The sequence below is a fragment of the Furipterus horrens genome, unplaced genomic scaffold (genome assembly GCF_987537825.1).
Source record: "Furipterus horrens unplaced genomic scaffold, mFurHor1.1.pri manual_scaffold_16, whole genome shotgun sequence".
Classification (NCBI taxonomy): Eukaryota; Metazoa; Chordata; class Mammalia; order Chiroptera; family Furipteridae; genus Furipterus; species Furipterus horrens.
The window spans coordinates 1,907,745-1,932,376 of NW_028327186.1; positions in this window are offsets into that span (position 1 = coordinate 1,907,745).

The following is a 24,632-nucleotide window of genomic DNA, read 5'->3' on the forward strand; positions in this document are numbered from 1 at the left end:
ACGGTGTCTCTGAGAATAAAAGAAAACCAAACAATAAGTTAAAAACCGAGTTCTGCGTCCAGAGCCCAGCCCGTCACGACACCGTCTCAGCACCGGGCGCAGCGGCAGAGGCAGGAGCGAGGCCGCGGTGCCGCCCGTGGGCGTCCTGGTCTCAGCGTCAGCGTCTGCGGTGCCGGCACAGACGCGCTGGGGCCCTGCTGGTGGCCCACGGCCGCCCACGGGGGTGCGCTCCCTGCAGTCGCTGCGGACGGTCTCCTTGATTACGTCCAAGACTAGGCTCAGCCTGAAGGGCTTCAGGAAAGAGTCGTGTTAGTTCTCAGTGGACCCAAGCCGGATGTGAGAAAACTTGGGAAGGCTAATTGTAGAGTAGAAATCGATCCTGGAGAAAACGAGAATGATTCATGATTGGTCACAGAATGGATAAATGTGCCACAGGAGACACACAAGGGTAGGAATGGCAGTGACCTCTACTGAGGCCGTTGCCACCCAGACCAGACTCAGGTCCCTGCAGGACCCTAAAGGTGAGGGACACGGCGTGACCATGAGGAAGGAGCTGCACTGGAAGAAATACTTAAGTTTTGAGATATACACAAAAGAAAAATCTGCAATATGTCTGCTACTAATGAATGGTGGACAAGAATGTTTAAAAAAACATGAATTTTGTTTAGATGAGATTACTATGGGCCACCAGGCAGAGACTCTGCATCTCTCCCTGCAGCTTGGGTCCACAGAGAAGCCTCTGAAAGTTTATCAGGATGGTTGTTTCAAATGCATTCAGTGATGGCCAGAGTCTGTGACACAGAAAACCCACTGTTTCTTCCGTGTAGAGGTAGGAACTTAAAAGATTAGGGAGATAAGATAGTAATGTGCATTTGTCATTTAAGTCCTATTTCTCACTCTGGGAGGGTCTAGATGGGAAATCTGTCCCCAGGACATTGAGAAGTATATTTAAACGGAGAAGGCCAGACCTGGCTTTGGGAACAGAAGCCTCTCAACAATAAAATCTAAATGTCACGGGAGAAACCGGGTCCTGGGGTGGCAGGGACCAATGGGCCTTGGGCAATTACTAAACTCATGCCAATCTGATCACAATGAAAGTCAGCACATCAAAGCCGCCTCTCCTGAGTCTGACCTGCAGGGACCCACATGTGGGCTAATGACTCACGGTGCTCCCAGAGTGAAGACAGCAAGCTCAGTGCATTCTTACGTGACCTGTACAAGCAGGGATGTCCCAGGTGAGGGAACCGTGGTGTAGCTGGGATCACAAAGACACTCAGTCAGATGGTTAACAAACTCCCTGATGTGAGCCAGTTATACACCCAGATTCTTTCATGAGGGAAAGACTGGATCCTCTTGAAATTCCTCAACAAAATCATTTATACCGTCAACCTTCCTTCATGCCTTTCCCCAAGAGAGTAATAGCCTTTTACCAGGGTAACTGCAGAATTGGGAGAAAGCAAGCATACAAACAAACAAAAAACAAAACAAAAATAATTTCAGGACTGCATGACACCAATTCTGAATGTAAATTGGTCTCCGAAACCAAAATGTCACTGTGACCCTGCACTAACACTAGGAACGTTTGAGGGGCACATGAGCAGTGGAGTTTTAGCTCAGGTGCTTTGGAACTGGGTCCTGATATCCCAGCCCCGGCCTGCGGGCGTCCCCAAGCTCTAGACACACGACTGAAACAGACGCCGCAGCTGGGAGACCCCACACGGGTCCCTGAGGACCGAGCGCGGCTGTGGTGGGAAAGTCTGACAGACGCCACAGGCACTGCCCACAGATAGGACACCAGGGGACCAGAGGCCCCACCGCACACCTGGGTGGACGCAGAGGTCTGTGGAGCATCCAGGCTCTGAAAGGTGCAGGGGAGCTAATTCCCACGTCTTTATATACTCATTATTTAGGCTGTGGAATAAATAAAGATGAAACTCAGAGAGTGACAGTGGGTCACTGCAAAGGTCACCCCCTGTGTCTACACCGGCTGCTGCTGCCCAGCGCGGTTTTGTAGGCTGAGCAAAGTCACCTCCCCCAGCTCCCTGCGCACCCCCTGACCTGGCAGATGCCTGTCCCTTCAGTGTGGCCCACAGTCAGTCAGAGCTGTTTGTCACCTGCAAGGCCAGCATGTTCCTCACTGTCACACATCAGGGGCATGTCCCCTCTGCAGCCCCGTGTCTCCATCTGTCTGCAGAGGACATGGCTGCCTTCTCCGTCCACAGCATGCCCCCACCGCGGCCCTGTTACAAGGATGACGTCACGCTGCCTGCACCTAGTGAGCGGGGACCGTCCTGCTATAGACTCACTGATAAATCCTGAGTCTCAAAACATCTGGAATAATTGTGACAGAGATTCAGGGGACTTCTCACTCAGTGAAACATCTATAGTGCAGTGGTGCTGAGCAGGACAGGTGACTGTCGCAGGTAAATAAAATCTGTGGAACCTGCGCTCCTACAGAACAAGGGGAAGAGGCACAGCGCCCAGTGGGCCCCTGGGTGTGGAGGCAGCAGAGTCCTCGGTGGGGCCGGTGACTCCAGCCCACGTGTGCAGTGGGTGAGAAGCTGCTCCGTCTGAGACGGGCCCAGACACTCAGAGGCTCTGTGACAGCTGCAGCCTGAGGCACACGCTGCTCTGTGACCTGGGCCTTATGGGGCCACAGCTGAGATGGTCCTTCAAGTTTCACTGGTGGGTAGAGTGTGGGGGACCTGTCCTGTGGTTTTGGGAATTGTAGCCCAAGCCCTGAGCCAGGTCCCCTCGGGAAGCCTCTGAGTCTCAATGGAAAGCCAGAAGGCTGCCAGGCAGGCAGGGCTGAAGGCCCCTCTGGGGGTTCCCACAGGAACTGGGTTTAAGGAATGCATAGTATGCTTTAGAGCTTACTCTGCTTTTCTTATCTCTTATTTAACTATAAACAACCTGTAGCAAGGAATGTATGAGGCATTGCAGCTGATGTCAGCATGGCATCAGGATGTTTAGCAGACCCTGACACAGACTGGTCACCGTGTTCTCTATGTTGATATCTGCAATCAGTAACTGTCAACTCTAATCCAAGTGTCTTAAAGCTGCTGGTGATTTATGAATTTTGACCTTGTTATCTCCCATACATACCTTTCTCAGAAAAAGGCACGGGGAACGGGAATTCTGCGCTCTTCTCCACTAGAGAGATGAGCTGCCTCCCACCCCACCCCCCAAAATACAGTGTCGTGGATAAATTTATTTTTCTGCCGTGGTCCAGAAACCTTCACAGGACAGGGACTTTCAAACCGAGCCAGGGCACTGGAGGCAGAACAGCCTCAGTAGAGATTCTGCTGGGGGCCTTGAGAAGACCTGGAGCTGAATGCCAGAGCAGATGCTCAGGAGTTTCAGTGAAGGTCTCGACATCTCACACAGTTACTGGTCCTTCTGAGTAAAAATGTTTTTTGAGTCAACCCGGCAAACATATTTTTTCCTGAAATGTAGCAACATGAGTGGAGCAACCACTGGCCTTTACTCAATCTACAAAATCACTTCCACCCAGAAAACAAGGATCTAAGAACAGCCATCTCTGTCACTTGTGCCATGAAGAGAGAGCATGTGGAGGATGGGTCACAGGGCTGCAGACCCTCCAACATGTCCTTACCGTCTGAGTCACAGGGAAACAGCAGTGATGACACAGATGCTGATGTAGCTGATACGGTTCACTGGGCTGTGGAGACCTGGGCGAGTATCCGTCATCAGGAGGGGTCTATTCTCCACAGGGTCCTGGCCACTAGGGACCTGCGGAGAGGCGTGTCACCCAGCCTGGCTGAGGTCCTTCTGGGCATCACAAGTGGGATCCATCCCCGCTGTAGCCTAAAGCAGTCCCAGCTAAAAAAGAGTGAAAATACAGGAGAAGATACTGTCATTGCCCCTCAACATGGACTGTGATTTACCCAAAGGCTTTCCAAGAAGAAATGCTGAACCACAGGCCACCAGGTTACCGTGCAACCTCAGCTCTCCATTATGACCCGGGTGTGACGTCACCCATGGAGTCACAAGGAGGGCACGCAGAGGGAGGCCACAGAATCATTTAAAGTGGCCCATACGGGACTGAACCTGGGCAGACCCTGAAGGAAAGGAAGTTATAGTCCTAGTGGCCCAAATGCCTTGGAACCCAGTGCTGTACAATGTGTGCCTGCCGCAGCCTGTACCCACGGGAGCTCCCTGTGGCCTGTGGACAGAGGAGAGAATTCATGGCCTGGTTCTAGGTGGTTTCACCTGATATGGAGGGAACCGCAGGAACCAGACAGCTGCAGCAGGACTGACCATCCGTGAAAGGCAGTGGGTCAGGGAAACCCTCCCGAGGGACATAATTTCGGGCAGTTCCCCTCATCCTTCACTTACCTTGGACGCTAAATGACCAGATGGGCAATGACATGCTGATCGTGTCTCTGGGCCACAGTTTGCAACGATGACCAGGGACCTGAAGGAAACATATTGAACAGATTCAGCCTGAAGTGCTTCAGTAACAGAGGAGTTTGGTTCTCAGAGATTCCAGCTCAGATGACAGACAAGGGGAAGAGTGAGTGTGGAGAGATGGAACCACATCCTGGAGAAGACTAGAATAATTCAGGACGCGTCACAGACCAGCAAAGGTGCAGGAGAAAACACGCACAGGTAAGAACGGTAATGGTCTCCCCTGAGCTAGTTCCCACCTTGACCAGACCCAAGTCCTCACAGGACCCTGAAGGTGGGGGACACACAGTGACCCTTAGGATTCTAACACTTTCTGAGAACTTGTGGAGTTTTCCAATTCATAGAATCAGAAAAAATGGAGTACGTGTGGGAATGTGTGATGGTGGGAGATGTGGAAAGCACATAGATTCCCATCAGAACGCATGTATGCACGTGGGCCAGCCAAGCAGAGATTCCGCATTTACACCTGCAGCCTGGCTACTAGGGAGTCCCTGACTGTGGTCAGCACGTGTGGCTGATACATGAGTCCAGAGACGGCCGCTGTGAGTGACATGAAAGTGCCCACTGTCCTTTGCTTTACGTGCAGAAAGAAAATCAAATCTTAGGGAGACTGAACTGTTGGTGTACATTTGTCATTTCGGTCCTACTCGCCACTCTGGTAGCTTCTAGAAGGCAGACCTGTCACTACACATTGGGAAATACATCTGAGAGGGGACATATAGCCTCTTTGAAGATGTCAGTGTTTACTGTTCCCTGAAGGCCAAAAATACACTAGAAACTGCTTCACTCAATTACAAAATCTGAATGGGATCAGAGCAGCTGCACCCCAGGCCGGCAGAGGCCACGGAGCCTGTACACCCCTCACTCCAGGCAGGACTGGCGGCCGGGACAGAGGCAAAGTGCAATCAGCATCGACTCAGCCTGCCTGGCTCTGACAGTGATTCTAGAAGTAAAAAAACAGCAGATCAGTCAGTTTTCACGTGCTCTGTATGAGCAGAAATGGTCTAAGTGAAATGAACAATGGCGTCACGTGAATGATAAAAACATCCTGTCTTCCCCTTGACCAATTCCCAGACCTGAGCCAGGTTACACGCCCAGAATCCCCTGAATGAAGAAGAGACCAGATCCAGTTAGGAAGGAACCCCACACACTACCATTATTTATACTGCTGATCTTCCTTCTGGTCTTCTCCCCAAGGAAACATCGCCTTTTCCAGGGGAACCATGTACTTTCGAGAAAAGAAATAATCATGTAATTTATAGGTTACATCACACGGGTTCAGCACTGCCACTGTCCCTGTGAGCACCTAAAGGTCTCTATGACCCTACGTTAACAGTAAAGGCCTTAAGTGTCAGCTGATCAATGGAATTGGCTCAGTTCTCTCTAGTCTATCCTGGCCCAGTCCTGTGGGCACCCCCGAGCTCTAGACGCACGACTGAAACAGACGCTGCAGCTGAGAGACCCCACACGGGTCCCTGAGGACTGAGCATGGCTGTGGTGGGAAAGTCTGACAGACGCCACAGGTACTGCCAACACCTGGGACACTAGGGGACCAGAAGCTGTAGCAGCCCTGGGTGGTGTGGCTCAGTGGATTGAGCACCGGCCTGCTGACTGAAAGGCTGCTGGTTCGAATCTCAGTCAGGGCACAGGCCAGATCCCCAGTTGTAGATGTTGAGAGACAATCAATTGATGTTTCTCTTGCACATCGATATTTCACTCCTGATCTTTCTTCCTCCCTTCCCCTTTCTAAAAATAATATGCATGGATGCAGCGGTGCTGAGCATTACAGGTCACTGCTTCAAGGCGCAGGGGAATGGTACCATCTCTCCCCCTGCAGCTGGGCGGAGGCGCAGGCCTAGTGGGCCCTGGTGTGGGAGTCGCCATAGTCCTCAGTGAGCCTAGGACTCACTCCAAGTGATGGAGTGACCTGAAAAGGCGCTCCTTCTGAGTGGACCAAAGAAGACAAGGCTCTGTGACAGGTCCACGGTCTGTACACGCTGCTCTGTGACCTGGGCCATGTGCTGCTGCAGACGTGATGGGCCTCCATTTTCACGGGAATATAGAGATCCTGTTTGCAGCCTCAGGAAGACCTGCAGGTGAGTCTCAGGGTAGAGGCTCAGGATTTTCCACCAAGCTCTTTTTTTTTAATGGTGGCCCATAGACCACCTAAAAAGCCTAAGTACCATTTAAGATTATCTTGCATATGATGCATAAGCAGTAGAAAACTTCAAGTAGAGTTTATTAATAATCCAACGTCAGCGTGCTCATCAAGATCCTTCAAGGTGCAGTTTGATTAAATTCGCTTTCCTAGACTCCCAATTCTGGAGACAGAAATAGGTACCATGCCTTTGGAGGAAGGTGCTCATTTCTGCTCCTGTCCCTCATCCTTAGCTTCCCTCCACTCTCTCCTGTGTCCAATTAGGTCCCCTCCAAGCTCCTGACATCCTCCACAAATCACTATTGCTCTTTTGAGGAACAAGTTTTGACATTTTCTTGTTTTAAATCAATACTGTCAAGTTCTATCTTGAAAACACAGCCATGTTGTTGAGCCATCACTCAACCTCTACAGTCATCGCTACCCAGAAAACACGCATTTAACTGTCCGCCTCTGGTGAGTAACTGACCCCAGGGCTGCAAAGCCTCAGTGTCTTCCTTCCCCCTGAGTCACAGACAAACAGCAGGACTGGGCCCAGAGGCTGGGGAACTTAATCAGGGCTCACTGGGGGGCAGAGAGCTGGGAGAGAAGTAGCTCCAGAAGCAAAGTCTTCTTAGGGATCCTGGCCCCCCAGGGACCTGGGATAAGGCAGCTGTTCCAGGCTCCGGCTGAGACGCATCTGGGCATTAGAGGTGGGTTTCACCCCACTGTTCCCCGAGGTGTACTAGCCAGGAAGGAAAACATTCAGGGAAATTATCTGTCATGTCCCCTCAGGATGGACTGCGGTTTGTCTTAAAGGCTTCCTGGTTTCCAAGAAGCCATGTTTAAGCATGATCACCAGGTTACCATGGAAACTGAGCTGTGCATTATGACCTGGGTGTGAGGTCACCCACGGAGTCACACAGAGGCCACGCACAGAAAAGACTCATCATCACATGGAAGTGGTACATTCAGGACTGAAGTGGCCGGACCCTGGGGGCACAGGTCTGTTATATAAAGCAGTGGCCCCAATTCTCTTGTTTCTTCTGCTCAGCCGAGACCCATGGACCCTTGGGCATTCCCTGTGTCCTGCTGGCAGAGGAAGGACCGCTGTGGCCTGGCTCGCTGGTCATTTACGTGTTACTAACCAACAGCCAGGAAGAGGGCAGCTGCAGCACAACAGGCCTCTGTGGACATTCTGCAGGACACGGGGTGAGGGACATCGTCACCAGGGGCAAAGTAGGGGGCAGCTCACCTCATTATTCCCTTTGCTCAGCTGACAAATGAGCAAACAGACAACTACGTGCTAATTCGTGGCTCTGGTCAATATTTTACATCAAGTGTCCGGGACATAAAAGACGCATGAGTAGAAATTATGTGACATGTGGGAAGAGGTTTGTGGATGTTTCTTATTCACTGGGAAAAACTACACAAAGATACGTATACATCCCATATGATGTTGATCACCCACCATGTGGCCTCAAAAAAAAAATTCCATTAAGACAATAATATGGTACATTCCGTATTTTCTCTCATTTGTGAAATACAAAGTTAAAAGCCACAAACAAAACAAACAAACAAAACACCTGCTACGTACTGAAGACAGGGGTGATTAGAGGGGGTGGTGCCTGGGGGAGGATGAGGAGGGTCCAGGGGGTCAAACACGGGATGATGGAAGGAGAGTGGGCTTTTGGTGGGTGAGCACATAAAGAGTGTACAATGTTGAATTATAAAGCTGTACACGTGAAATTTCTATCATGTTTTTATGTTAACCCAAAAAATATAATACAAAATTTAATTAGAAGTTTTGTAATACCCCACTTTCTCAAAAACGAGACATTTTTCTTCCTTATAAATAATATAAACAATTTTCACTGACTTGCCTTCCGTGCACGAAGGATCAGGTGGAGCACCGGGTGAGACTCGGTGGTAGAAGCTGTGCTGTGTGCTCTCAGCCGTCAGACATGCACGAGGAACAGTGTCTCTGAGAATAAAAGAAAACCAAACAATAAGTTAAAAACCGAGTTCTGCGTCCAGAGCCCAGCCCGTCACGACACCGTCTCAGCACCGGGCGCAGCGACAGAGGCAGGAGCGAGGCCGCGGTGCCGCCCGTGGGCGTCCTGGTCTCAGCGTCAGCGTCTGCGGTGCCGGCACACACGCGCTGGGACCCTGCTGGTGGCCCACGGCCGCCCACGGGGGTGCGCTCCCTGCAGTCGCTGAGGACGGTCTCCTTGATTACGTCCAAGGCTCCTGGCTCAGCCTGAAGGGCTTCAGGAAAGAGTCGTGTTAGTTCTCAGTGGATCAAAGCAACATGTCAAAAAACTTGGAAAGTTTACTTATTGGTAGAGTTGAAATCGATCCTGGAGAAAACTAGAATAATATAGGATTTGTCACGAATGCATACATGTGCCAGAGGAGACACACAAGTGTGAGAACAGTAGTGACCTCCCCAGAGGCAGCTGTGAGTGTCACCAGACTCAGGTCCCTGCAGGACCCGAAAGGTGAGGGACACGGCGTGACCATGAGGAAGGTGCTGCACTAGAAGAACTACGTGAGTTTTGACAATAGAAAAATCTGCAATATGTCTGCTATTAATTAATGGTGGACAAGATTGTTTAAAAAAACATGAATTTTGTTTAGATGAGATTACTATGGGCCACCAGGCAGAGACTCTGCATCTCTCCCTGCAGCTTGGGTCCACAGAGAAGCCTCTGAAAGTTTATCAGGATGGTTGTTTCAAATGCATTCAGTGATGGCCAGAGTCTGTGACACAGAAAACCCACTGTTTCTTCCGTGTAGAGGTAGGAACTTGAAAGATTAGGTACCTAGGATGGTAACGTGCATTTGTCATTTAAGTACTGTTTCCCACTCTGGGAGAGTCCAGATGGGAAATCTTTCCCCAGGACATTGAGAAGTATATTTAAAAGGGGAAACATAAAATATTTGAAGAGCTACATGTTCACTCTTCTCTGAAGGCCAGACCTGACACAAGGAACAGAAACTTCTCAATAATAAAATCTAAATGTCACGGGAGAAACTGGATCCTGGGGTGGCAGGGACTAGGGCCTTGTTCTGCCACTGAACTCACGCTGGTCTGATCACAATGAAAGTCAGCACATCAAAGCCGCCTCTCCTGAGTCTGACCTGCAGGGACCCACATGTGGGCTAATGACTCACGGTGCTCCCAGAGTGAAGACAGCAAGCTCAGTGCATTCTTACGTGACCTGTACAAGCAGGAATGTCCCAGGTGAGGGAACCGTGGTGTAGCTGGGATCACAAAGGCACTCAGTCAGATGGTTAACAAACTCCCTGATGTGAGCCACTTATACACCCAGATTCTTTCATGAAGGAAAGACTGGATCCTCTAGGAAAGACCCCAACAGGCAACAAAACATTTATACTTTCACCTTCCTTCATGCCTTTCCCCAAGACCATATCTTTTTACCGGGGTAACTGTGTATCTGGGAGAAAGCAAAAACAAAAAACAAAACAAACAAACAAACAAACAAAAAACCAATACAGAGAATTCAGAGACTGCATGACACCGGTTTTGGTCTCAGAGACCTAAACGTCACTGTGACCCTGCACGAACACAGGAACATTTGACGGTCAGGTGATGAACGGAGTTTTAGCTCAGTCGCCTTTGAAGGGGGTCCAAATATCCTAGATTCATCCAATGATTGTCCCCGAGCTCTAGACGCACGACTGAAACAGACACCGCAGCTGGGAGACCCCACATGGGTCCCTCAGGACGGAGCGCAGCTGTGGTGGGAAAGTCTGACAGACGCCACGGGCACTGCCCACCCCTGGGACACCAGGGGACCAGAAGCCTCACTGCTCACCCGGGTGGACGCAGAGGTCTGTGGCAGCCTCAAGGATCTGAAAGCCGTAGAAGAGGTGATTCCCATGTCTTTATTCTACTCTGCATTGGCCTGTGGGGAAGAAGAAGAAAAAGGTAGAAAATTGCCCTGAATTATTGCATTATTTACATACAAGTGACTGTGACGGTGCTGCTACACCCAGGCGGTGTCACTGAGCAAATTCACACACGCCTGGTGCCCGCGTGCACCTCCTGCTCTGGCAGATGCCTTTACGCAAAGTTGTTTTTACGCACCTGCAAGGCCAGCATGTCCTTCACTGTCCCACCTCAGGGGCATGTCCCCTCCGCAGCCCCAGGTCCCCATCTGTCTGCAGAGGACGTGGCTGCCTTTCCATCCACAGCCCATCCCCCCTGCTGTGTGTTACAGGGACGACAGTATTTGCTGGCTACACCTAGAAGAGCACTACTCTGCCTTTGATACACTTTTAGAGTCTTAAGTTACTGCAATAAATGTGGCTAAATTCAGGGTCCTTCTCCCTCAGTGAAATACGTATGGACCCGGGCGTGCTGAGCAGGACAGGCACCTGCTTCAGGTACAGGAGAACCTGTGGGTTCTGGCCCCTCTGAAAGCCTGGCAGAGTCCCAGCGCCAGCAGCTGTCTGAGGTTATTCCCAGCATATTCCTCCGTTCAGCAGGCACCTCCAGCAAATTTAGGGAGGGAGCTGAGAAGCTGCTCTGTTTGAGACGGACCCAGGAGAACAGAGGGCTCTGTGACAGGTCCAGGCTGCTGTACCCGCGGCCCCGTGACCTGGGCCATGTGTTGCCGCAGACGTGATGGCCCTACACATTTCACGGGGGACAGAGATCCTGTTTGCAGCCCTGGGAAGACCTGCAGCTGAATCACAGGGCAGATGCTCAGGACTTTCAACTAAGGTCTGGCCATTGTTCACAGACAACAACTGTCCTCTGGAGGAACAACTCTTGGCCTTTTTTGAGTTAAATTTGTCAGAAAAAGGTATTTTTTCTTCTTGAAAATGTAGCCACAAGGTAGAACCATCAATCAACCTCAAAACTCATCTCCACCCAGGAAACAAGCAGTTCCGTGTCCCCCTCCCCTGTCACTTCAGTGTCACGACTGGGCAGCAAGCTCCTCCAAGATGTCCTTTCACCCCGAGTCACAGAGAAAGAGCAGGACCTGACTCGGACGCTCGCAAGGCTGATAATCATGGTCTCTGGGCCGCAGGGAACTGGGCCTAAAGGAACCCCAAGAGGCCACGTTCCACAGGGACCCTGGCTCTGCAGGTGACTGTGGGGAGGCAGGGTGTCCGGGCTCTGGCTGAGGACCCTCTGGGCACCACGGATGACCTAATCCCCACTGAAGCCCACAGCAGTCCCAGCTCGGAGGGGCTAACCCTCAGGGGAAGGGGCTGTCAACAGCTGTCAAAACAGACTGTGATTTGTCCCCAACATTTCATTGGTTTCGTAGAAGAAATGCTGAGCCATGGCCACCAGGTTACCACACAACCTGAGCTGTCCTTTATGACCTGGGTGTGATGTCACCTACAGAGACACAGAGGCCACACACAGTTTAAAGTGGCCCATATAGAGTCAAACCTGGCCGGACCCTCGAGGCACAGGTCTGCTATATAAACAGCGGCCCAACTGCCCTCGGTCCCTCCTGCTCTACAGAGGGTCCCTCTCTCAGCCGAGACCCGGGGACTCATGCGCGCTCCCCACGCACTGCGGGCAGCGGAAGGACGGCCGGGGCCTGGCTCACAGGTCACTTAGTCTGACGTCTACCAACAGCCAGGCAGTGGGCAGCTGCAGCATGACAGGCCAGCTGCGGACCTCCTGCAGGACACGGGGTGAGGGAGACCCTCACCAGGGGCAAATTGGGGGCCGCTCACCTCATCATTCACTTTGCTCAGATGACAAATGAGCAGACACGCAAGTTCATGCTGATTCGTGGCTCTGGCCAATATTTTCAATGGATCATCATGACTGGACAATTCTTCACAGTCACAGTGGGAAGAAGTTTGTGGATAGATCTCAGTCCCTGGGAGAAGCCATACAAAGATATCTGTGTCTCATGTGATGCTTAGAACAGCGTGACCTCACAGAGGAGAATTCATCAACCAATTGGGCAGGGTGACCGCGTCTGTTGTTCACTCCTAGGAGGGACAGGAAACAAAACAACCCCGTCACGCAAAGAAAAAACGGCCTCGAAGACACAGACGCCAGTACAATGGCCTCCAGAGGAAAGAGGACTGGGGTCGGACCAACAGCATAAAGAGGTCAAATACCACGTGTAGGAGAAGGTAGGACCTTGGCAGGGGAGCACACAGTGGAGCGTGCGGGGGTTGTGTTGTCAAGTAGCACACCTGAGATTTATGTTATATTATTAACCAACGTTACTAAATAGATTTAATAAGAACAAATAAGAAAACAGCCCAGCCTGGTGTGGCTCAGTGGATTGAACACCAAGCTGCAAACCAAAGGGTCGCCGGTTCGATTCCCAGTCAGGGCACATGCCTGGGTTGCAGGCCAGGTCCCCGGTTGGCAGTGTGAGAGGCAACCACACATCGATGTTTCTCTCCCTCTCTTTCTCCCTCCCTGCCCCTATTTCTAAAAATAAATATACAAAGTGTTTTTTAAAAATCTATCGCACGTTACTAAGAAAACCTTAAAAAAAGGAAAACGTATTTTGCCCCTTCTTTTTCAAGAGAAGAGACATTCTTCTGTCTTTTGACTGATATAGATCTATTTTTGTTTAGTTACCTTTTGGCTGCTAGGGATCTGGAGAACTGCGTGTTGAACTTGGTAGCAAGGATATGCTGTGTGGTGCAGCCACTGGAGATTTACTGAGGAAGAGTTCTATGAACATGAAGGAAAAAACAAGGTTAATAGTTAAGAAAAAATTTCTGATTCCAGATGGTATTCAACGAACATTTCTAAAAGTCGGTCTACAGCCTCAGTCCGATGGGCCTCGTGGTTCCTAGCTTCCAGGTCTGCGGCGACGGCAGAGATGCGCTGACACCGTCTGACTGGCCCACAGCCGCGGGCATGAGCCGGGGTCCCTCATCTCTGTGGGAAGTCCTGGGAGATCACAGCCCAGGGTCCAGACTCAGCTGGGAAGGGTTCAGACAAGAGCTGTGTTAGGTCTCGGTGGTTCAAAGCCAGATGGGGGGTCACTGTGGGACAATATGTTGTTATTGATTAAACCCAAGTGATAATTAAAACATGTCATAGGCAGATAGGTAAGGTTCTATAGCTGTAAGTTATGTAGCTCCTTTAATATGAAGAGCCCAGTTTTTCAGTAATAAAAGCCCTAATAAAGACAACAGGAAGCACAGGAAATTATTTGAAAATATAAACTACTGGTTTCTCAGACAGAATAACTTAAATGTAGAGATCAAAACTTTTTTTCCAATTTCTTACGAAAAGCAGACTAACAGTCTAAGTAAACGTTGTGTTTTTCACAGAGAAAGAGAATCAAATCCTAGATTTGGTTTCACGCACTATTAATCCTGGGAAATAAATTTTAAAATGTTATAAATGTACACACCCATCGTCAGCTAGCTCTGAGCATACAAGATGGCTCCTGTTTTGAGAGTCCTTTCCCACAATTTTTCTACAACTTTAAAAAATACATATCCATTCGGTTTTGTGTTTCTCTTCTCATTTCTCACTCTCATTTAGGGCAAAATTACTCTCCCCTAACTTTAACCAAACACTTCCTTTCCTTAACCCTTTGAGTGCCAACATCGCTGTGAGCGATGCTGACAAATTTTCCCAAAAGTGCCCACGTTGCTCCCAGCGACCCTTTTCTTCGATGGCTATAAATGTGAATAACAATGGAATAATTCATGTTTCATGTTTTGTTCTCTCTCTCTCTCTCTCTCTCTTTTTTTTTTGTACCTCAGGTTATATATTGATATAACTTTTTCTCATGTTGATCCAAATTTCGAATTTTTTCACTTGTTCAAATACTGACATATTAATTCTGTTATAATTTCTACTTACATTTTAAATGGTCCTTTTAATTTCATTTATCTTTGCAATAAGTGTCGAAACTCTATGCAGTGTGCATGATACAGAAGCTTTTGCTAACGGACATTTTCATTGATTCACGGTACAGTGTTAGCATTTCGTTTATAAACTGTTTTCCACTGTTGATAGCTATTGAGATATATCTCGTGTGAATGCTGTTTGTGTTCATTTTTTTTGTATGTTATGAAGTTTTCTTTTTTTTCCAAAAATTTATGCAATATTTGTTATATTTCTTGCTTGTTATCCATGTTGCTGTGTGCTTTTTCAAATCATAATCATAGGTTTTATATTATGCCATATATTATACTTCAAAAGCCATACTGAAGGAAATAATTTATTTTTTCTAAAATAATTATTATAATAAAATAATTTTAATGCAATATTTTTGCTAAATTGCATCAAAGGACGCTGCTTACAAAAGAAGTGTTTTACTATATGTCGTGAAATTTTCAGCAAATTATTATGAATAGTATTGTTTTTGTAGACATTTTTCATAAACTGCATTTCCCAGCAAAATAGCCTGGCATTTCTCACACGAGTTTTAGCAATTACACATGGCACCCAAAGGGTTAATAAAACCACATCTTTATGGGTGGGGGCATAGGTGGGGGGCAAAAGGGACCACTGTAACAGCACAAACAATAAAATACAATAAAAAACAAAAAATAAAACCGTATCTTTCTTCCTATGCCTACAGAAATACCAGTATCTACATGATTAGCTCTAGTAGTTACATAACATATATCGACTAGAACCTTCTAACTAAGGGGATAATTACTTAGAAAGAAAACTAGGAGCAAAGTGGCTGTTAACAGTCTGGCACATGCAATGTTTTCAGTCTCTAGTTAACGTGTTGATCTGACCCTGCTTCTGCCACACGCGACTGTTAAGGCTGCCTATTCGGCACTGCATGTGGAGGAGAGTTTTCCGTGGTCTCGGCCCTGATGCGTATCCTCACGGAGGCTGTGAATGAATCATAGGGAGGTGGCTCAGGAGACCCCAGTACCTGTCTGGATGCCTCCAGAAGCCATCGGAGTGGATAAAACATGCAGTTCTGCGCCACAGTTTTCTCTCTTTAGCCTCTGGTGAGTGCTTTGGGGGCCTTCTGTTCCTTGGGAACAGAGAGGGTGGGGTTCCTGAAGTCAAAGTGCCTCAGGGAGGTGAGGGGCTGAGGGGGAAGGGGACAGAGGAGGGAGGAGGAAGGGGCCTGAAGGGGGACATGTCGATGGATTCAAGGGACTGAAAAATAGATGCAAAGTGACAAAAGCAGTGCATGGGAGAAGCCGTGAGGGGGACTGAGAAGTCTGAGGGGTGCCATATGGGGAAGACCTTAAACTGCCCAGAGAGGCCATTAACGTTCCAAACTGTCCTCTGTAGAGTCACGCTCACAAGAAACCCACAGACAGCGCTGACAGAGCACAGTGTCAGGGGTTTCCCGCTCCTCTGAGCCGCTCTCGCGCCGTGACTGACGAAGCCTTCATCCTGTGTACAGAGGCCGCTGGGCCTCCAGCACCCCATGGGCTTGCCTGGCTGCTACAGGCAGGAGCCGAGCATCCCACTCCAGCCGCTGCGGGTCTGGGACCTAAGCCACCTGACACTCTACACTCAGTTCTCAAGAATCAACATCCGGCCTGCGTGCTACAGGACCAGTGGTTTAGGAGTCGAACTCACCAATGGGTCCCTGATCAGTCAGTCAGAGGCTGGGCATTGAGACTCGGCCTTCAAAGGTGCCTGCACACTTAGGGGCCCATTGGAGGGGTCTGGGGCCCCAGGGCTGAGCCTGATCCTGTCCGAGGCGCAACACCATGACTGTCACACAAAAACAAAACAAAACAAAAACATGGCCAGACGTTAATTAAAGTGATCAAAGCAGATTTTATTCAAGACTGTTGCAATGGGGGGAAGGATGTCTCAGTACAGAACTGGGCTCAATTCTTGAATGCAATGGGGAAAAATAGGAGTTTACAGCCTAAAAGCCCGGTGGGTGTCAGGAGATAGAAAATTCTAAGAGGAGACGTCAGGGGTAGAGTTCTGACTAACCAACCTAACAGGAGTCTTGCTGAGCACGGAGCCACCTGACCGGGTGTCAGCGAAGCCTGGCAGACAGCAAAGGTGACTAGACGTGGAGGAGGGGACTTCTGCTAAGCTGACTCAGCAGTGTTCTCTTTGCCAAGCGTTTGCAGGCAGGGGCCCATATTGGTTTAGGAGGCTCATGAGCCTGACTCAAGTTTGGGTCAAGGAAGGAATCTCCGTCATCACCAAAGGGAATCTGGCCAGTTCCTCCACACCACAGAAGGGCAGAGGATGTCTGGAATACGGGACATCCCTAGGGCTTCCCTTCATGCTACCGCGTCCTGTGACTCAGGTCAATGAGGAGCTACAACCACCTAATCCAAGCAACACTAGCCATGGCCCAGACCCTTTATGAAGAAAAGATCCGGTGACCCCACTGGGTAAAGAACCACCACCAGCTGAGGAACTTGCTGAAGAAAGGGAACACACAACTTTTTGTACAAGAGGGTAAGTATAAACACCAGCGATGACTATGTGAGCAAAGAAAGAATCAAAGACTAACTGCCCTCATTATTTCCTCCTTACTTTGTTACATGTTTGTGTGCACATCTGCATGCATTAAGCAAATTTCTTATTCTCTACCTTCTCTTATTCCTTTATCATGTAGCATGAGATGCACTAAATTTGTACCACAGTATTGAATGTTCTTAATTTTACATCCTATTATTTGGTACAGAATGTCAGTGAGAAGGGTCAGCGACACTCAGTGGCTTTACCCCTCTTTTGGGGAAGGGATTAAGAGTGTTTTGGTTGAAGGCAGGATGATTTTATCACTTTAGGCACAATTATCACCTTATTATGGTCTTTATTGGAAGTGTTAGTATGGCTGAAAGTGACGTGTAAAGGTGTCATGTGGACAAAGGGTGGACTTTTGATGGTTGGTTTTATGCGTCTGCTGGGTAGGGCTGATGTCAGTGAAGAAAGCCGGTACAGCACTGTCCCCAGCTGCGTCTGTGTGGCTGTTTCTGGGAGGGGTCTGCACCTGAGTGGGCAGAATGAGGAGAGATCCAACCTCACCAGTGCCGTCAGGGGTCTCCCATCTGAATAGACAGCCTGAGTAGAATAAAATATCCCGAAAGGGCAGATTCCCTCTGTCTGTTCTCGCTGTGGCTGTCCACCGTTTGTTGCCCTGTGACACATGAGTTGCCAGTTCTATACCTCCGGTCACCGCAGTGCCCCGGTTCCCTGGGCTTTGGTCTTGGACTCGCTCTACCAGGGCTCTCCTGGCTCTGCTGACGGAGAGCACAGAGCTGCTCAGCATCCATGACCATGCGAGCCAATCCCGTAACACACCTCCTATTACATGTATATATAGAGAGAGATCTATAGGTACAGATTATAGATATGTAGATAGATATATAGTTATAGATATAGATGTCTAGATATAATTTTATTATAAATATAAGGTTGGTGCAAAAATAAGATCCGACTTTGAGGTCTATTTTAAAAATGAAAAAGCCCATGATTATGAAAATATTTATTTGTTAACATAACCTCCTTTGCTTTCTAGAACCTCATTCCATCTGTCAACTAGCTTATAAATGCCACGCTTGTAAATTCTTTAGGTTTTGAAAGAAAATATGAATCCAACTCATTTTCAACCTCTTCTCTTGATGTCAACCTAAGACCATCAAAATGGGTCTGTGGTCCCTGAAACAAGTGATAATCAGAAGGAGCAAGGTCAGGAGAATATGGAGGATGAAGCAATGTTACTGAGCATTATCGTGACGGAAGATGACACCCTTTCTGTTGACTGAGGAGGGCCGCTTTTGGTTCAAAGCTGCTTTCAAATGAAAAAGTTGTTCACAATAAAGATTAGCAGCAATTGTTGGATTGTTGTCTAACAGTTCGTAACAGACAATTCCTTCCATATCCCACCGTACACTCAACATGATCTTCTTTAGATGAAGGCCTCCTCTTGGTTGGTGAACTCTTCTTCCTCCTCAACTGATCCATGCTCAGCAGTGTTTAACGTTATGGTAAAGGATCCACTTCTCAGCACCTGTAACAAGACGACCTAAAAATGGTGCCTGAAGGTGTCACGAAAGCAATGATTCACAACAAGCAACACGCTGTTGCAGATTCTCTGGAGTCAGTTCATGTGCGACCCATTTTCCAACTACTGAGACCTTCCCGATCCTCTTCAGTTGGCGCAGCATGGTCGTATGGGCTACGTTACATTGTTCTGCAAGTTTCCTAGAGGTGATGGTGGGGTTTTCTGTGACAACAGCTTCCAACACCCTGGAATCAAGGTTTTCTGGACGGCCCTCTTTTGGCTCATTTTTCAAACAAAAATCCTCACTTTGGAAACGGGAAAACCACCTCCTGCAGCTTCTTTCAGTCACTGCATCGTCCCCATAAGCGCTCTGAATAGACTTTGCTGCTGCACTTGCATGTATGAAACTTGTAGAATAAAACATTTATAATGTGGTCTTTAGATGGGATGAACATGGGTGCAAATATTGAGGATGATTATGAACAATACTTTGATAATCTGAAAAAATAAGGTATAAATTAGTCACTGTGACATCAAAAAATTATAAGAAGAGGCATAAATTTAATAAATAGTATCTAAAACTTTCTTTTAAAAAAGTTGGACATTACTTTTGCACCCACCTGATAGTATAGATGATATAGATGTAGATATAGATCTCCCACTGGTATTGCTTCTCTGGAGAACTATAATATTACATTTCATTGTGAATGAGTCATTACTTATTATACATATAGATTATGCATAATAAAACATTTCAAATATAATATAAAAAAATTAGGTTTTGAACTGTGAGGAGATTTGGTTCACGTAAGTAATCTAGGGAGTAAAAAAGGTGACATGCAATGTGGATATCATTTTGAACATCACAGAATCTTTGTTCCCTAGGTAGACTACTCAAAAGTTGAAGAAAACCTCTTACACTCTATTAAGAACAAGAGAGTGATTTAAGAAACGTTGTCATTTTAACAAAGAGCGTATAGAACACTCAGTTTGTATCAACACATTATTTGGCTGATTTTAAATTGATCCATATAAATAAATTCATTTAATTTTATCCAGCTTAGACCTCACAACACAAACTTTCTTATCTGCGAACTAACCTCAGGTTTTATCCTATTTCACTTTTGCTGTTTTTTTCCTTAAGAATAAAATTACTCCTATGTTTTTCTTTTAAAATCCTACAGTCCTTACTCCCTTTTCTTGTAAAAGCACATCGTAATTTCCTGCCATACTATGAATACAAAGTTTTTACCTCACTCTTACCATTTCTAGTAGTTTTATTTTATATATTGATCATTAAGTTTTAACTATTAATAACCTCTATATTGGGGACCAGGAAGTACACGATTGCAAACTGTCATATCCAGACATCATACTATTTGTTACAGAATACCAAGGAGAAGCGTGAATTCCACTCTCCTCTTCTGGAGAAGGGGTTAGAGTGCTTTTGGTTGAATGCAGGATACTTTTATCATTTTGGCTAGATTATGATATTATTAGTGTCTTCATTTAAGTATTTAGCATGGCTGAAAGTTATGAGTACAGGTGTCATTGATTAGCAGATGTTATGAATGTACCATCTCACAGTCTCTAGACGTGTATATTTTTATACCACAATTTTTTTCTAATGCGGCAAGGGCCTATTAATTAACAGGCCCAAATATTTTTAGCCTCTCTGTACTATATAAAAATAGGAAGCCAAATGTATATAAACTTAAAGTTTTGTTACCAATCAATATATTAATACTTTATGTTATATATAAATTTAGATTTTCAAAGGATATTTATTATATAATTTTGCATAACCCTAAGATTGCCAAGTTACCAAAAATATTTTGGAAACTAAATTTAGGTGGAAATATTTTAAAAAATTTATTGTTAAAATAAAGTTTGTCAGAATAATGACTCCATCTTGTTAAAATTAAATGTATCATTTTTATAATCTTAAAAATTTAGTGTATATAGTTTAGCTGATTTGACTAGTAAAACCAAGTCGAATAGAAATATATGTTTGCATTATATTTAATGTTGAAAATCCTGAACACATACCTGAGTTATTAAATCAACAGTATCAAAGAGGTTTTATTTAGCAAAGAAATTCCCAAACATGTACACATTTGAGCTGGTTCCTATACATCAGAGAATTTAAAAAGACTTAATTTAATTTAGATTAAGTGCTTATTTCACTCTAAGCCAATTAGAATAAAACTCTTAAGAGATATTTAAAATTAATTAGGTAATACCATCAGGAGATAGAGAAATTATATATTTTTGTACGTATTATATATATGCACAGATATATGCATATATATATATCCACACATATACACACAGATGCAAATACAGATCTTATGGTTTTCATTTAAAATACTTAGCCATGAGCCAGGCATAAATACAGAAATACAAAACTCACTAGTTTATTTAGGAGCTGGTACTCTTTTTTGCTTCCTTTTGCATTTTTGTGCTGGAACTGTGTTTATGGCAGAGAAAGTTAGAGGTCAGCTGTTCAGCATGAGGCTAAGGCTTCTGACTGGCAGGGAGGAGAATGCAAAGGTTTTCTTTGCTCTGATAGGTCATCCTCTGATGGCCGCGCGCTACATTTTAGGTGAGAGGCTGAGGTGCTACCAAGCTGCTGTCTGGACATCTCCAAAGTCTCATCTAAGTGGATAAAATACCCAGTCTCTTTCCAAATAGTCTTTCCTTCTTTTCAGTCTCGGGGAGATGCTCTGGAGGATGGGGGTGCCTGAGTGCCTGTGAGCTTCTGATGGGAGGAGACCTGCAGTTCCAGTGACCCTAGGAAACCGAGGAGCCACCAGAGCTGTAGGGCCTGCGGGACTGAACAAAGGGGTGGGGTGGGGGGGCACATGAAGGGAAGTGCAGACGCTGCAGGTAAGATCTTGGGCAGTAAAAGCAGGAGCCAGGGAACCAGAAAGACAGGCCTTGGAGGAGTCAGTATGGGAGAAGTAAGTTTCCCCGAAGAAGCCTCGTGACCCTTTGTAAGATAACACCGCCAAGGGGAGAAGGGAGGGAGGCTGTGAGGTGCAGGCCTGCTGGCAGCTGGAGGCTGCAAAGGGACGTCTCAGTCAGGGGAGCAGCTCCCATCGAGGGGTAGGATCACACGGAGAGAACCAAGGGTCCTCATTCAGAGCCAGGACTGCACACACGACAGGAATGATCAAAAAGTCAGTAAGGCACGTGTTGGTTAGGACGTGGGGGAAAGAGAACCGTCGTGCACTGTTGGCTGCACTGTAAATTGGTGCAGCCACTGAAAAACAGTATGGAAGTTCCTCACAGATTAAAAAAAAACAAAACAAAAAACATTCCATATGATCCAGACATTCTCCTTTAAGTAGATATCTGAAAAAAGTGAAAACGCTATAAAACACCAATGACACCTTTTACAGATCTAGAATAAATATTCCAAAAATTTATATGGAACCAAAAAAGACTCTGAATAACCTCAGCAATCTTGAGAAAGAAGAACAAAGTTGAAGGGACCACAATATCTGATATCAAACTATACTACAAGGACACCGTTATCAAAACTGCCCCGTACTGACATAAGAACAGGCATGTAGATCAATGGAACAGAATGGAGAGCCCAGACACAAACCCAGGTCTCTGTGGTCCATTACTATTTGACAAAGGGCCAGGAGCACACAGTGCAGTAAAGGCAGTCTCTTCAATAAATGGTGATAGGAGACCTGCACTGGTACAAGCAAAAAATGAAACTAGACCACCAGCGTAGACCACACACAAGAATTAACTACCTATAGATATAAGACTTAAATATCAGTCACAAAACCATTAAAATCCTACAAGAAAACAGAATCAGGACAACCTCAGACGTCTCTTGTAGCTCTGTTTTTGCTTGTGGGGAACCGCTCCATGTGGACTCAGGGGTTGTAGCCCAAGCCGTGAGCCAGGCTGCCCTCTTTGGGAAGCCTCTGGGTCTCAACAGAAAACTCGAAGGCAGGGCAGAGAGGACCAAAGGTCACTCCGAGGGATTCCGTGGGAACTGAATTTAAGGAATGCATATTATGCTTTGCAGCTTGCTCTGCTTTTCTTATCTCTTCCTTAACTATCAACAATCTCTAGCAAGGAATGTATGGAACCTTGCTTGTAATACCAGTGTGGCGTCAAGATGTTTAACAGACCCTGACACAGACTGGTCACGGTGCCCTCTGTATTGATATCTGTAATCTGTAACTGTCAACTGTAATCCAGGTGCCTAAAAGCTATTGATGATTCATGAGTTTTGACCTTGTATCTCCCATGTGTACACTTCTCAATAAAAAGCATGAGGAACGGAGGTCTTGCGCTTTCTCCACTGGAGGGAACAGCCACCTCCCTTACCCCCTCAGACAAAATACAGTGTCCTGGATAGATTTGTCCTGCCGTGGTCGTGAAACCTCTGCTGGAGTAGTTTCCAACTGAGCCGGGGCGCTGGGGGCAGCTCATCTGGTGCCAAACATAGGGCGGGTCAGCCTCATTTGCTGATATGTCTTCTAGGGCAAGGGAAACAAAGGAAAAATAAGTGGGACTCCATCAAAGTAAAAAGCTTCTGCACAGCAAAATAAACCACCAACCAACTGTAAAGGGAACCCACTGTTTGGGAAAACATATTCGCCAATGATACATCAAATTAGGAGTTAATTTCCACCATATATAAAGAACTTATATGACTCAACACCAGGAAGATGGATAATCAATTAAAAAGTGGGCCAAGGACCTGAATAGGCACTTCTCCAAAGAGCACACACAGATGGCCAGTGGACATATGAAAAGATGCTCAAAGTCACTAATCATCAGAAAGCTGAAACTCAAAACCACAGGGAGATACCACCTCACACCAGACAGAGTGGCCATCATCAACACATCAACAAGCTACAAGTGCTGGAAAGGATGCGGAGAAAGGGGAACCCTCCTGCACTGTTGGCGGGAATGCAGACGGGTGCCCTCACTGTGGAAAGCAGTGTGGAGTTTCCTCAAAAAGTTAGAAATAAAACTGACTTTTGACCTAGTGATCTCACTTCTAGGAACAAATCCTACAAATCCTGAAACACCAATCTGAAAAAATATACGCACCCTTATGTTCACAGCAGCGTTATTGACAGTCGCCAAGATTTGGAAGCAGCCCGAGTGCCGATCAGTAGATGAGGGGATGAAAAAGCCGTGGCACATTTACACAGTGGGATATGAAGCTGCAGTAAAAAAAATGAACTTTCATCGTTCATGATGGATCTGAGAGATTATTATGCTAAGTGATATAAGCCAGACAGTGAAAGACAAATAGCACATGACTCACTTATATGTAGAATATGATGGCCCTGGCTGGTGTGGCTCAGTGGATTGAGCACCGGTCTGTGAACCAGAGGGTCACCGGTTCGATTCCCAGTCAGGATACATGCCTGGGTTGCACATCAGGTCCCCAGCTGGGGGTGCCAGTGAGAGGCAACCACACAGTGATGTTTCTCTCCCTCTCTTTTTCCTTCCCTTCCCCTCTCTCTAAAATAAATTAAAATATATTTTAAAAAAAGAATAAGATAAACAAAATGGAACCAGAGGCACGGCCACATGGGACAGACTGACAGCTGTCAGAGGGGAGGGGGAGGAGGGTGGGTGAGAAAAGGTGAAGGATCAGTCAAAGAACATAAATGTATAAACCATAGACTCAGACAACACTGTACAGATGGCCCCAGAAAAGGAGAGGCAAAGGCTGGGTGGAGGTGAGCAAATAACATCTGCAATAATGTCAAAAATAAAAAATAAAGATAAGAAAACAAAACAAGAAACACTAGAGGCCACGCTCAGCAATGACCCTGGCTCTGCAGGTGACTGTGGGAGGCAGGGCTTCCAGGTCTTGGCTGAGGACCCTCTGGGCATCACGGGTGGCTTCATCCCCACTGAAGCCCACAGCAGTCCCAGCTCGGAGGGGCTAACCCTCAGGGGAAGGGGCTGTCATATTGGACCATGATTTATCCCAGAAACCTTCTCTGGCTTCAAAGAAGAAATGCTGAACCTGGGCCACCAGGTTACCATGCAGGCTGAGTTGTCCTTATGACCTGGGTGTGACGTCACCCACAGAGTCATAGAGGCCTCACACAGGGAGACCACAGTGTCCATTT